This window comes from Haplochromis burtoni, unplaced genomic scaffold (genome assembly GCF_018398535.1).
Source record: "Haplochromis burtoni strain Fernald_Lab_line unplaced genomic scaffold, NCSU_Asbu1 Contig_1559, whole genome shotgun sequence".
NCBI lineage: Eukaryota > Metazoa > Chordata > Actinopteri > Cichliformes > Cichlidae > Haplochromis > Haplochromis burtoni.
In genome coordinates, this window is record NW_024583920.1 from 1 (window position 1) to 9,283 (window position 9,283).

Consider the following 9,283-nt stretch of genomic DNA (forward strand, 5'->3'; position numbering starts at 1 on the left):
TATAATGAAACTTGTATGTTTTGGATACTTACTAAAACAATGTATGAAAGTAATGAGAAAGTGGCCACTTTCATGAGTAAATCATATAAGTTTATACTATTTATTTTCCATATGGGATATTCCATATAGTCAGTACTTCAGTGTCTTGATGACATTGAAGTAATGACATTGATGTCTAACTTTTTAAAATTCAATTACTAAAAGATGAATGGATAAAATATGATAATGGATCCTGAACATGTACAGACTTTTATGTGTAGAAACAGATCTTAGATGTTGATCTGACAGCAGCCTTTGACCTTCATCAGTGTGTTTGACTTCAGGCTGGTTCAGAGTAAAGTTGACCTTTGTTAAAAGTCCGCTTGTTCACTGTAACTGTTTTATACTACGTTACCCATGATGCACCTCGGTATCTGTACTTCTGGTTGGGAACGTGTTCAGCACAGTTCTGCACAGATGAGAGATGATCACACACACCCATATACACACTCACACCCCCTTTACCTGCATGTGAATACTGTAATGCCTCCCTACCAACGCTGTACATCCTGTTGATGTCATCTGCCACCTCCTTAGTAAAGTTATTGGAACTACATCACTGTGGAGTACCATTCCTTCTGACTGAGGACAACTCAGTTGAAGCGTGATCGGCAATCAGTGCCAACATATATTACAACCTTGTTAACATGAAGCTTTGCAGTATCTGCCAGTGTAAACAGACGTCTGATACATCTAATATCGTCACACCCAGACTGTTGACTGTGTTTGGAATAAAACTTTTATATTGCAAATTGTCACAGTGAGTTTTCCTGTTTCCAGTCTATAGATCCAGTCACAATTTCTACCTTCACCTGTGCAGTAAATGGTAAATAGCCTGTAATTGTATAGCGCTTATTACAGTAAAGACTGAGAGCAGAGCTGAAACCAACCGTACAATCAGTGAGCACCATCAACACCTGAGCTTCAGTCAGACTGAAGATGTTGTTGTGTGAATGAAATGATTGAATGATGTAAATATCCAAACATGGCTCTGGTCATTGAACAGGTGTGCTGATTGAGGATGTGATGTGTCAGATTACTGAAAACGGTGGGACCACTCTGAGGCCACCTACAGGGCAGGTGGGAAACATCAAGAATCTGAAATCATGAGATTTTAGTGAGTGAGAAGTTAGAAAAAAACATGATGTTTAAGGTGTGTCATGTGACATGTTCAGTATTGTCACACGTGTCTAGATTGTCCCTGCTATCATAGCTGCTCAAACACTGATGATTATATTTGAAGCATTATTACTGATGGCAGCAAAGTGTGAATGGAGCTCTCTGTCTGTGCTGATTTGTCGCCCTCTGGAGGTGAAAACACAAACTGCACGATGTCACTGTAACCACCAGAGTGACAGGAAGTGTTTTTAAATGACTGAAACACTGAAATGATGCTAACGGCTGTCGTTAGGCTCACTGACAGCAGTGCTGATGTGTTCATGTCCAACACTGGCTCAGGTCAGACTCCTTCATCCTTCTCCAGCGTGAGGCCGCCCTCAGACCCACAGAAGCTCTGACTTTAGACCTCCTGACCATAACCATTTTAGTCTCTTTACGTCTTTAAATGCAAATTAATCCAAACTATTGCAGAGCAAAAGAAGCTGGAAGCTGTTCTATGAATGATGTTCATACCAGACTTCTTGTTTCAGGCTCAGACGTGTTAAACGCTGCTGCTGTGCTACATTTGTCATTTCCTGCTTTCACTACCATCCAAGTGCTGAAGTCATCTGATCACTTTAATGCAGTCAAGCAGGAGCTGTAAGTCTGATATAATTTACTGTCATCACAAACACACACAGCTGGATTAGCACCCAGACAAAGGGCTGAAAAGCTTTCTATCTGTCAGTGCTGAAGCAGACGTCACTGATCACATGACTCTGAGGGATGTTTCCAGCATCTCACTGAATCTGAGCTGTCAGAGAAGCAGGCTGACATCAGACTGGTCATATTCCATCATCTATACCTGAAATAATCATCAAACACACGGCAGAGCAGAAGCATGTGGAAACATCTGGAGCTCAGTCTCAGTTTGATCCCTCAGAGGTTTACTTCAGTCCTGCTCCTCTGCTTCCTGTTTACAGCGCACATCATGCTGTGTACTGAGAGTCATGTGGTCAAAGCGAGGCCCTGGTACTCTCACAGAGAGCTAGCACAGTTATCCTAATGTATATCATCACTACCAGAGAGCATTGAGCTTTCACAGCAGCCAACATCCTGTCACACTGAGCATGTGCAAACACAGCTCTCGGCTTCCATCACTCACAAGCTCCAGCCTCCACTTAAAAGCCCAGAACAAACCTTGACCAACACAGCCCAGAGAGGTGATGTTAACGCTCTGTTTCGGGTGGGAAACTCAGCTGTGGGTGTGTCTGTTCGTCCCCTACAATCCCTGATGTCAAAGGTGCTAAATTAGACTGAACTGAAGCCAGACTCGAACAGAAAACAGCCTCAGAGACTCCATCTCCAGCTGCTCCATCTCTGCACCCAGAGATATAATTATAACTCAATATAATTTCCCTCACAACTATAAATCAGTGACTTTTTAAATTATGGTCTGATGGGTTGTACCACTGTGAGGGTTGAAATGGAATAATCCAAATAATAGCAGCTTTAATTTCCCAGCTAACAATAAATAGATTATTTTTCAATGTGATTGCTGATCTATTTATACTTGACCAGGTGAGAACAATCAATGATCAGTTTTTTAACTTTGACAACTCAATGCTAAATAAATGTTTAATCAATCTTGACCATAAGTCATCTCCTGCTCCTGGTCTCCGAGGCAGATGAGTCCAGGGTGGCCAGACAAAGAGCAATTCAGACAATTCCCATTAAAGGAAATAAATCAGAAGTCCCACTCTGGAGTGGGTGTGAGTAGAGAAGTCAAATGCCCGGTAGCTGGATCTTAGCCCACGGGATTGGCCCAAACCGAAGATCTGAACAACCCCTACTGCCCTCCTTCAGGAGGTTTAGTTTACTTGAACCTTTCACTGGGGCACTGTCGGGATATCCGTAACTGAATCTGGCTTCTCTTTATTCTCTGATGTAGAAGATGGACAGATTAGAGCTCCCTGCCTGTAACAAATCCATCACACAGTCCTGTTCAGATCATGAAGTCAGAGCACCTGCTCACCATCACTCCCCGTCACCTCCACCCCCGCTCACTGCAGGTCACAGTACACTAGGGTCCAGGTGTGGATGGTTATTAGCTTCTTGACTCACCACAACATCTCTGAATATTTGTGAAAACCTACAATGATTGAAACTTATGACTGTCAGTTACTGAATATGTTCAAGGTTATTTTACAAATCCGGACTGAACCAGACACGGTGACAGGAAACTCATCGTTTATTTTCACGTTGATCAGAGATACAGAAAGAAACACAAAACAGTCCGATCCTCTGCTCTCTGACACGTTTCACTCCAACAACATGAAAACAGCCAAAATCTTCACTAATCTGTTGGTTTCTGTTGGACTTTTTCACAGAGCTCACTGTTCAGGTTTGACTCAAGATCTAATTTCTGGAACACTTCAGTCTTGAAACCTGCTGAAACTCTGCCATGTTCTGCTGTTTGGAACATCTTTGTTTGTATAAAGCATAAAGACGCATAGAAAATCGTCTCTGTGAAAACCTTTGATGTGAAAACCAAAACAAACAGACAAGGCAGCGCTCAAGTTTCCACGTGTAAGTGGAATGGACGATTGAATACTGAAAGGTATTAGCTGCTTCTGAGTGTTACAGATGAGTCATAATTTGCCCTCCTGTGAGTGCTGATCTGTGTGTCTGATGGAAAACAGACACACAGTGCGTCACATAAGGTGCAGCTCCTTTGAAACAAACGGATCCACCTTGCAGAGAGCGGCGATCAGAGCCGAGCAGGCCTGGGATCCTTTTCTCCGCACCATGTCGATCACCCGTCGGGCGTTATTCACCCTTCCATCCGCTCTGCCTAAATCAATTTCATCATCGATGATGATGCGGTGCTCCAGGAGTTTATCCAGCAGCCTGCTCAGGACAGCTTTGGACACACTGTCCATAAACCGAGAGCGAACGGCCATCAGCATCTCCTCTGCCGTGCAGTCAGCAGGGGGCTTTGACGTATCAGGACCCGGAAGACCTGCGAGAGAGAGGGAAGGATGGATTTATGCTGAGCGCAGATGTGAGCTCCGACCACAAGAGCCACAAGCAGTGTGTGGATGTGTTTACTGTAAGCAGGACTGAGGTCACTCAGTGTTATGGCATAGATACTTACGTTGTTGTGTATTACACACAATGGAAAGATGCCACACTGTGTTTCATTGTTCTTGTAACAGTGACAATAAAGAGATATTCTATTCAACGTTACACTGGACCTGAGTTTGAAGCTCCGTGTTTCTCATATAACAGCCATACATCGCGCATGAGTCTCACCTGAGTGTCTCCAGCTGAGCTGCTGATTCAGCACATCCACCTGCACTGCCTCAGTCTGACAGCCCACCTCCTTCATCCTCCTCCACGGGGCTCTCCCACTGACAGCCCACCTCCTTCCTGTCCTCCACGGGGCTCTCCCACTGACAGCCCACCTCCTTCCTGTTCTCCACGGGGCTCTCCCACTGACAGCCCACCTCCTTCATCCTCCTCCCTCCTGTGACCATCAACGATCATCTGGAAAACCTGCAGGCGGCACAGAGGACAAACTTAATGATCACCTCATTCAGGGCAGCGCACAGCTGTAAGGCGACTGCACCACCCAGTGTTTGTGGGTGAAGAGACTGACACAGCGTCTGTAGGGGGACAGAGTGGGACACAGCGATGACCCGGTTGCGGCTGTGACCGATGACATTAGAATATGTACATCAGTATTTCATTTCCTTCACATAAAAGTGCCCATCAGGGCACCAGCTGTACCTGTGCAGGTAACAAACAACGAAGTGACAACACACTCGAGTCTGTGCCAGTTAAACTGAACACATGCTGCCTTCCTGCTGCTACTCAGCATTGTAACTGCAGCTGATTTAATGACTTCAGTCAGCTCAGACTGGCTCTACTCCTGACATCACTCCAAAGACCAGAGCCATTTTATTTATAATTGCAATTATACTTAATGGAAATTAAAGGTTGTTATGGAACATTTTTTGATTTGGGAATAGATTATTGACTCTTCTGCTTAGGAAGACAAACTCATTCATAAAGAAACTTTCAATAATGAAGTCTTATGAGAACGCTGCTATTAACTTCTTTCCTCCAAACAACACAACATAGCCTCTAAGGGCTAAAATTGTGGTCATCAATATTTTATACTTGTAAATAAAACACATAGTTGTGAACTGAGTTTTCTAACATTGTAAACCAAAATATCTAAAGATTTTGTTCCGACAGCCAAACCCATCTGGTGGTTTACAAGGTTACAAAAGTCAGTTCACAAATCGCATTTGTTTTACAAGTACAAAATATTCATGGCCACTGTAACAGCTGGTGAAAAGCTAGTGTTGTACCGCTAAGCGGCGCTCTTGTAATTATAATGTCATTCACGGATTTTATTTCCTCTGTTTTTATTTTTATGTTTAACGTGTTAACATTTTCTTATTTGTATACAGTATATTGCTAGTTTGACACACGAAAGTCATCGATCAATAAGAAGGTTTAAGGTGAGAGATCACTTCCTGTTTAGGAAAAAGGTCAGAGAAGCTGCACATGATGATGGTCTTGACATGTGAATGCCAAGCTAAATATGAAATAATAAGTCCTAAGTTCCAAATACACCAGTGTGTCCACTTGCAGGACAAAGTGGTATGTTTGTTTATATTTTTCAAATTTTATATCTTTTAATGTTGAAATATAACTTTATTGTACATTTGAATTCACCAGTTCTACGGTGTGCCTGTGTACGTAAAGAGGAGCACAGTAAACATCAGTAAAGAAGAACTCTCGTGTCTCTTGTGTACATGTACAAGCGGGTGTTGTGCCAAAAACCGATTTCCAATGTTTCCGTGTGTTTTTTATGTGTAACATTGTTACGTATGTTGCTAAATAGACTTCAGTGAACAGGTATTACAAAGAGGTTATATACAAAATTTAAAAAATTACCTGTTTCTCAGTTATCTTTGTAGCTGTGCTATTGTACTTGATTATAATCAATCAGCTTCGTTTTGTCCACTTAAAATATGTTTACAGAACTATTTTTGCATTTGTTGCAATTTCAGCTGTCCTCTTGGCCAGATTACTCTCAAAAGAGACATTTTTAAAGTAAACAAGAATTTTCTTTAACTGCACAAATAAAGGATACAAAAGTCACTGCCAAAAAGTGATTGCGGCTTCTACCTTGCTACAGGAATGTTGTTTGTTGGTCAAGATGACTTGATATAATTCATGAGGGATATATTTGACATATGTTTCACATATTGTAGACCAACAAGTTATTTATAGCAGTTTAAATACAAGCAATCAGCATGCGAAATATCCCTGCCACCATCCGTATACGTGGATGAGGTAGCATGCTGTGCTACTGCCCCACTAGTTATTTTAATAAGCAATATTCTTAGCGCCCATTTTTCACCACTCTGAATTATCGTACTTTTCAAACCACTGAGCCCAACCCATTCCTACCAAAAGCAAAGCAAAACCAATTCTAGCATGCCACGGCACAGATGACCATTCATGCATGAGCAATACACACGACTGTCCCTCCCAAACAATTAAACCAAACGGCGCGGCTTGGCGAGAAATATTGATGGCTGGTAAAAAAATGGCCGATAATCCACCATATAAAGAAACTCACTTGGTCAGGAAGAAATACATTAAGAAACTAGCACCCCCCCCTGCCTCAAAACCCCGTCACAACTAACCCGTGAAGCAGAAGAAGAATATATATATATTAACGCTGCGCAGTTACCTCTGTAAGCAACACAAGACACAAAAATGGCATTTAAAAGTTCACTCATCCTTGAATATTTTGTCATCCTTCTACTCCTGTAAAAAGAAACACACATAAATTCATCCACCCTCTTGTTCTATCTAGGTGGAGGTTAACCTTAAGTCGTAGTCAAGTCTTGTCATCCTTTACCAGTCAGTCCGTTTGTTTTATTTCCAGTCTTTCATTCATTCATTCCTCCATTCATCCTTTCTTTGCTGATAGTGAAACCTGTCGTCGCATTTAGTTTCCACACTCAGCAAAATGACGTCATTTCAAAAGAGAAAGAAGAACTTGAGATCGGATTACCTCGGTGAATCCTTTTTTAGACAGGGACTCTCGTTTCTAATTGTCCCCATAAGTGTTTCCTCCAGAACCTGTATCGTGCCCACGTTCGCCACAGGGACACGTACTCTAGCGTTCTTTTACTTGTCTGAGTCTTTCGCACCCTAAACCCCTTCCACCACAAGATTACTCGGTGAATCCTTTTTTCTTAGACAGGGACTCTCGTTTCTAATTGTCCCCATAAGGGTTTCCTATGCGGAGAAACTCACTTACAACAATTTTCTCGCCGACGTGTAATGTTTGTAATTTCCAATGTGCAGATCTGCTTAAAGAAAAGATCCAGAAACAAAAATCAGTGCACTGTTCAAAATATAAAACAAAATAAAATGAAAGGTACCAAAAACAAAAATACAAACGCCCGGGTCTTAGGACTTGTCACTGAATATTCCTCCCATCAGTAAAAATGCCAAACCTAAACCTACACAGAGTCAAATCAACACCACCTCAACCTTTTCCTATTCCTAAACCTATATGTTTTGCGTTCGTGAAACAAAATTGAACCGTTTCCATATTAAGTAATTCTGAGTCAAAAATGCCAAACCTAAACCTACACAGAGTCAAATCAACACCACCTCAACCTTTTCATATTCATAAACCTACATGTTTTGCGTTCGTGAAACAAAATTGAACCGTTTCCATATTAAGTAATTTGAGCTCTTGAAATGTTTTAATTCTCTTAATTCTGCTAGTTTATCTCAACACTTATTCAATGACTTTTATTCAACTGCTACTTGGTCACTCCAGTTTTACCTGCTCAAATTGCCTAGAGTTCAACAAAGTCTAGATCCTAGTTATCATGAAACTTGAACGGGTGTACGATGATTTACTTACAGTAATTTAGAATCATCACTCAACCCAACTCTACTACTGGCACTGCGTGACTTTTCTCACCCTGGAAACCAGAACTTAGTACAGAACTTTAATACCTCAGGCAATCGTGTCCAGGGCTGGCCCCCCTTTCTCCTTCTTTGTCCGTGTGTTCCTCCTTTTATTAAATCTCCATCACAATGATGTGGCGCTCTGAAATAAGACTCACACTGTTAATTCATCGTTTTCACTCTGCACCACTGCTCAGGCTGTTTTCTTTTCTTTTTAGTGTACAGTAAACAATTGAGTCGAGGCCTTAAGCCCCAGATATCTCGCACAGGCATCGTTTTCATAACCAAACCGCTCGGGACTCTGCTCCCCAGACCACACAAATGCCCTCTGGGCTTATTATTATTATAGCAGATTCTGTATTTGACTTTGTTGTGTGCAGCATTGAGCCTTTGTCAGTAAAGCATTCTTCATTGCAGCAGCTGGAGCATTATGTGTCACTTCTTAGTGAATTGAATCAACATTTTGATTTTGGTGCATGGGTGTGTATCAGTTTTCACTCCACTCAACGAGTGCATAACACGCGCGGACAACCCACACTCCTAGCCCGCCGCACTCCAGCCCCCACACACGAGTCTGCACATTATCGAACAGAAAGTGTTCATGTGAGCGGGTGTATTGTTCTCCTTCAATTCTAATGCGCCTGCAGAGTGTCTGTGTTTGGGTTCGTTTGTATGTTTGGTCCCATCACCTTCCTGTTCTGTCCGATTCTAAGTCAAAAACCACGCCTTGAAGCCCTTGCGACAACCCTGGCCGCCACGAGCCAGGCTCCTCCGACCCCTCCTCTTTGGACGTTGTTTGCAATCCGTTGTTGCACGACCCTGCCAAGCCACTCTTCTCCCTAATCCCTAGACACCTGACCCTTTGCCCTATCTGTGCTTACATCTTCCTGGTTTGCTCTGCTGCTGTATGGGAGTTTGCGTCATGTTCACGAACCCACAAGACCTCTGCACGCCAGCAAGCTCGTCACTATTTAGATCCTGCATGTGATAACTCAAGTCAGGGACACGGCACCCAGTCATCGTCTCCCACCATAGCTTGACACTGGAGGCGTTTAAAACCCCGGAGATAAAAAAGAAAAACATCAACTCTGAATTTACTCTCCTATATAATGCATATAAATAACATAAC

The 9,283-nt window shown here is 42.4% G+C and overlaps 1 long non-coding RNA gene across 1 annotated transcript; it reads right to left on the reverse strand.

The window, feature by feature from the left end:
- Nucleotides 1–7,582: 7,582 nt before the first annotated feature.
- On the reverse strand, nt 7,583–8,665 carry LOC121813338. Its single transcript, XR_006053660.1, has 2 exons — nt 7,824–8,665; nt 7,583–7,694 (listed from the first exon to the last, which is right to left on the reverse strand). It is a non-coding gene; the product is annotated as an uncharacterized LOC121813338 (long non-coding RNA).
- Nucleotides 8,666–9,283: the final 618 nt, after the last annotated feature.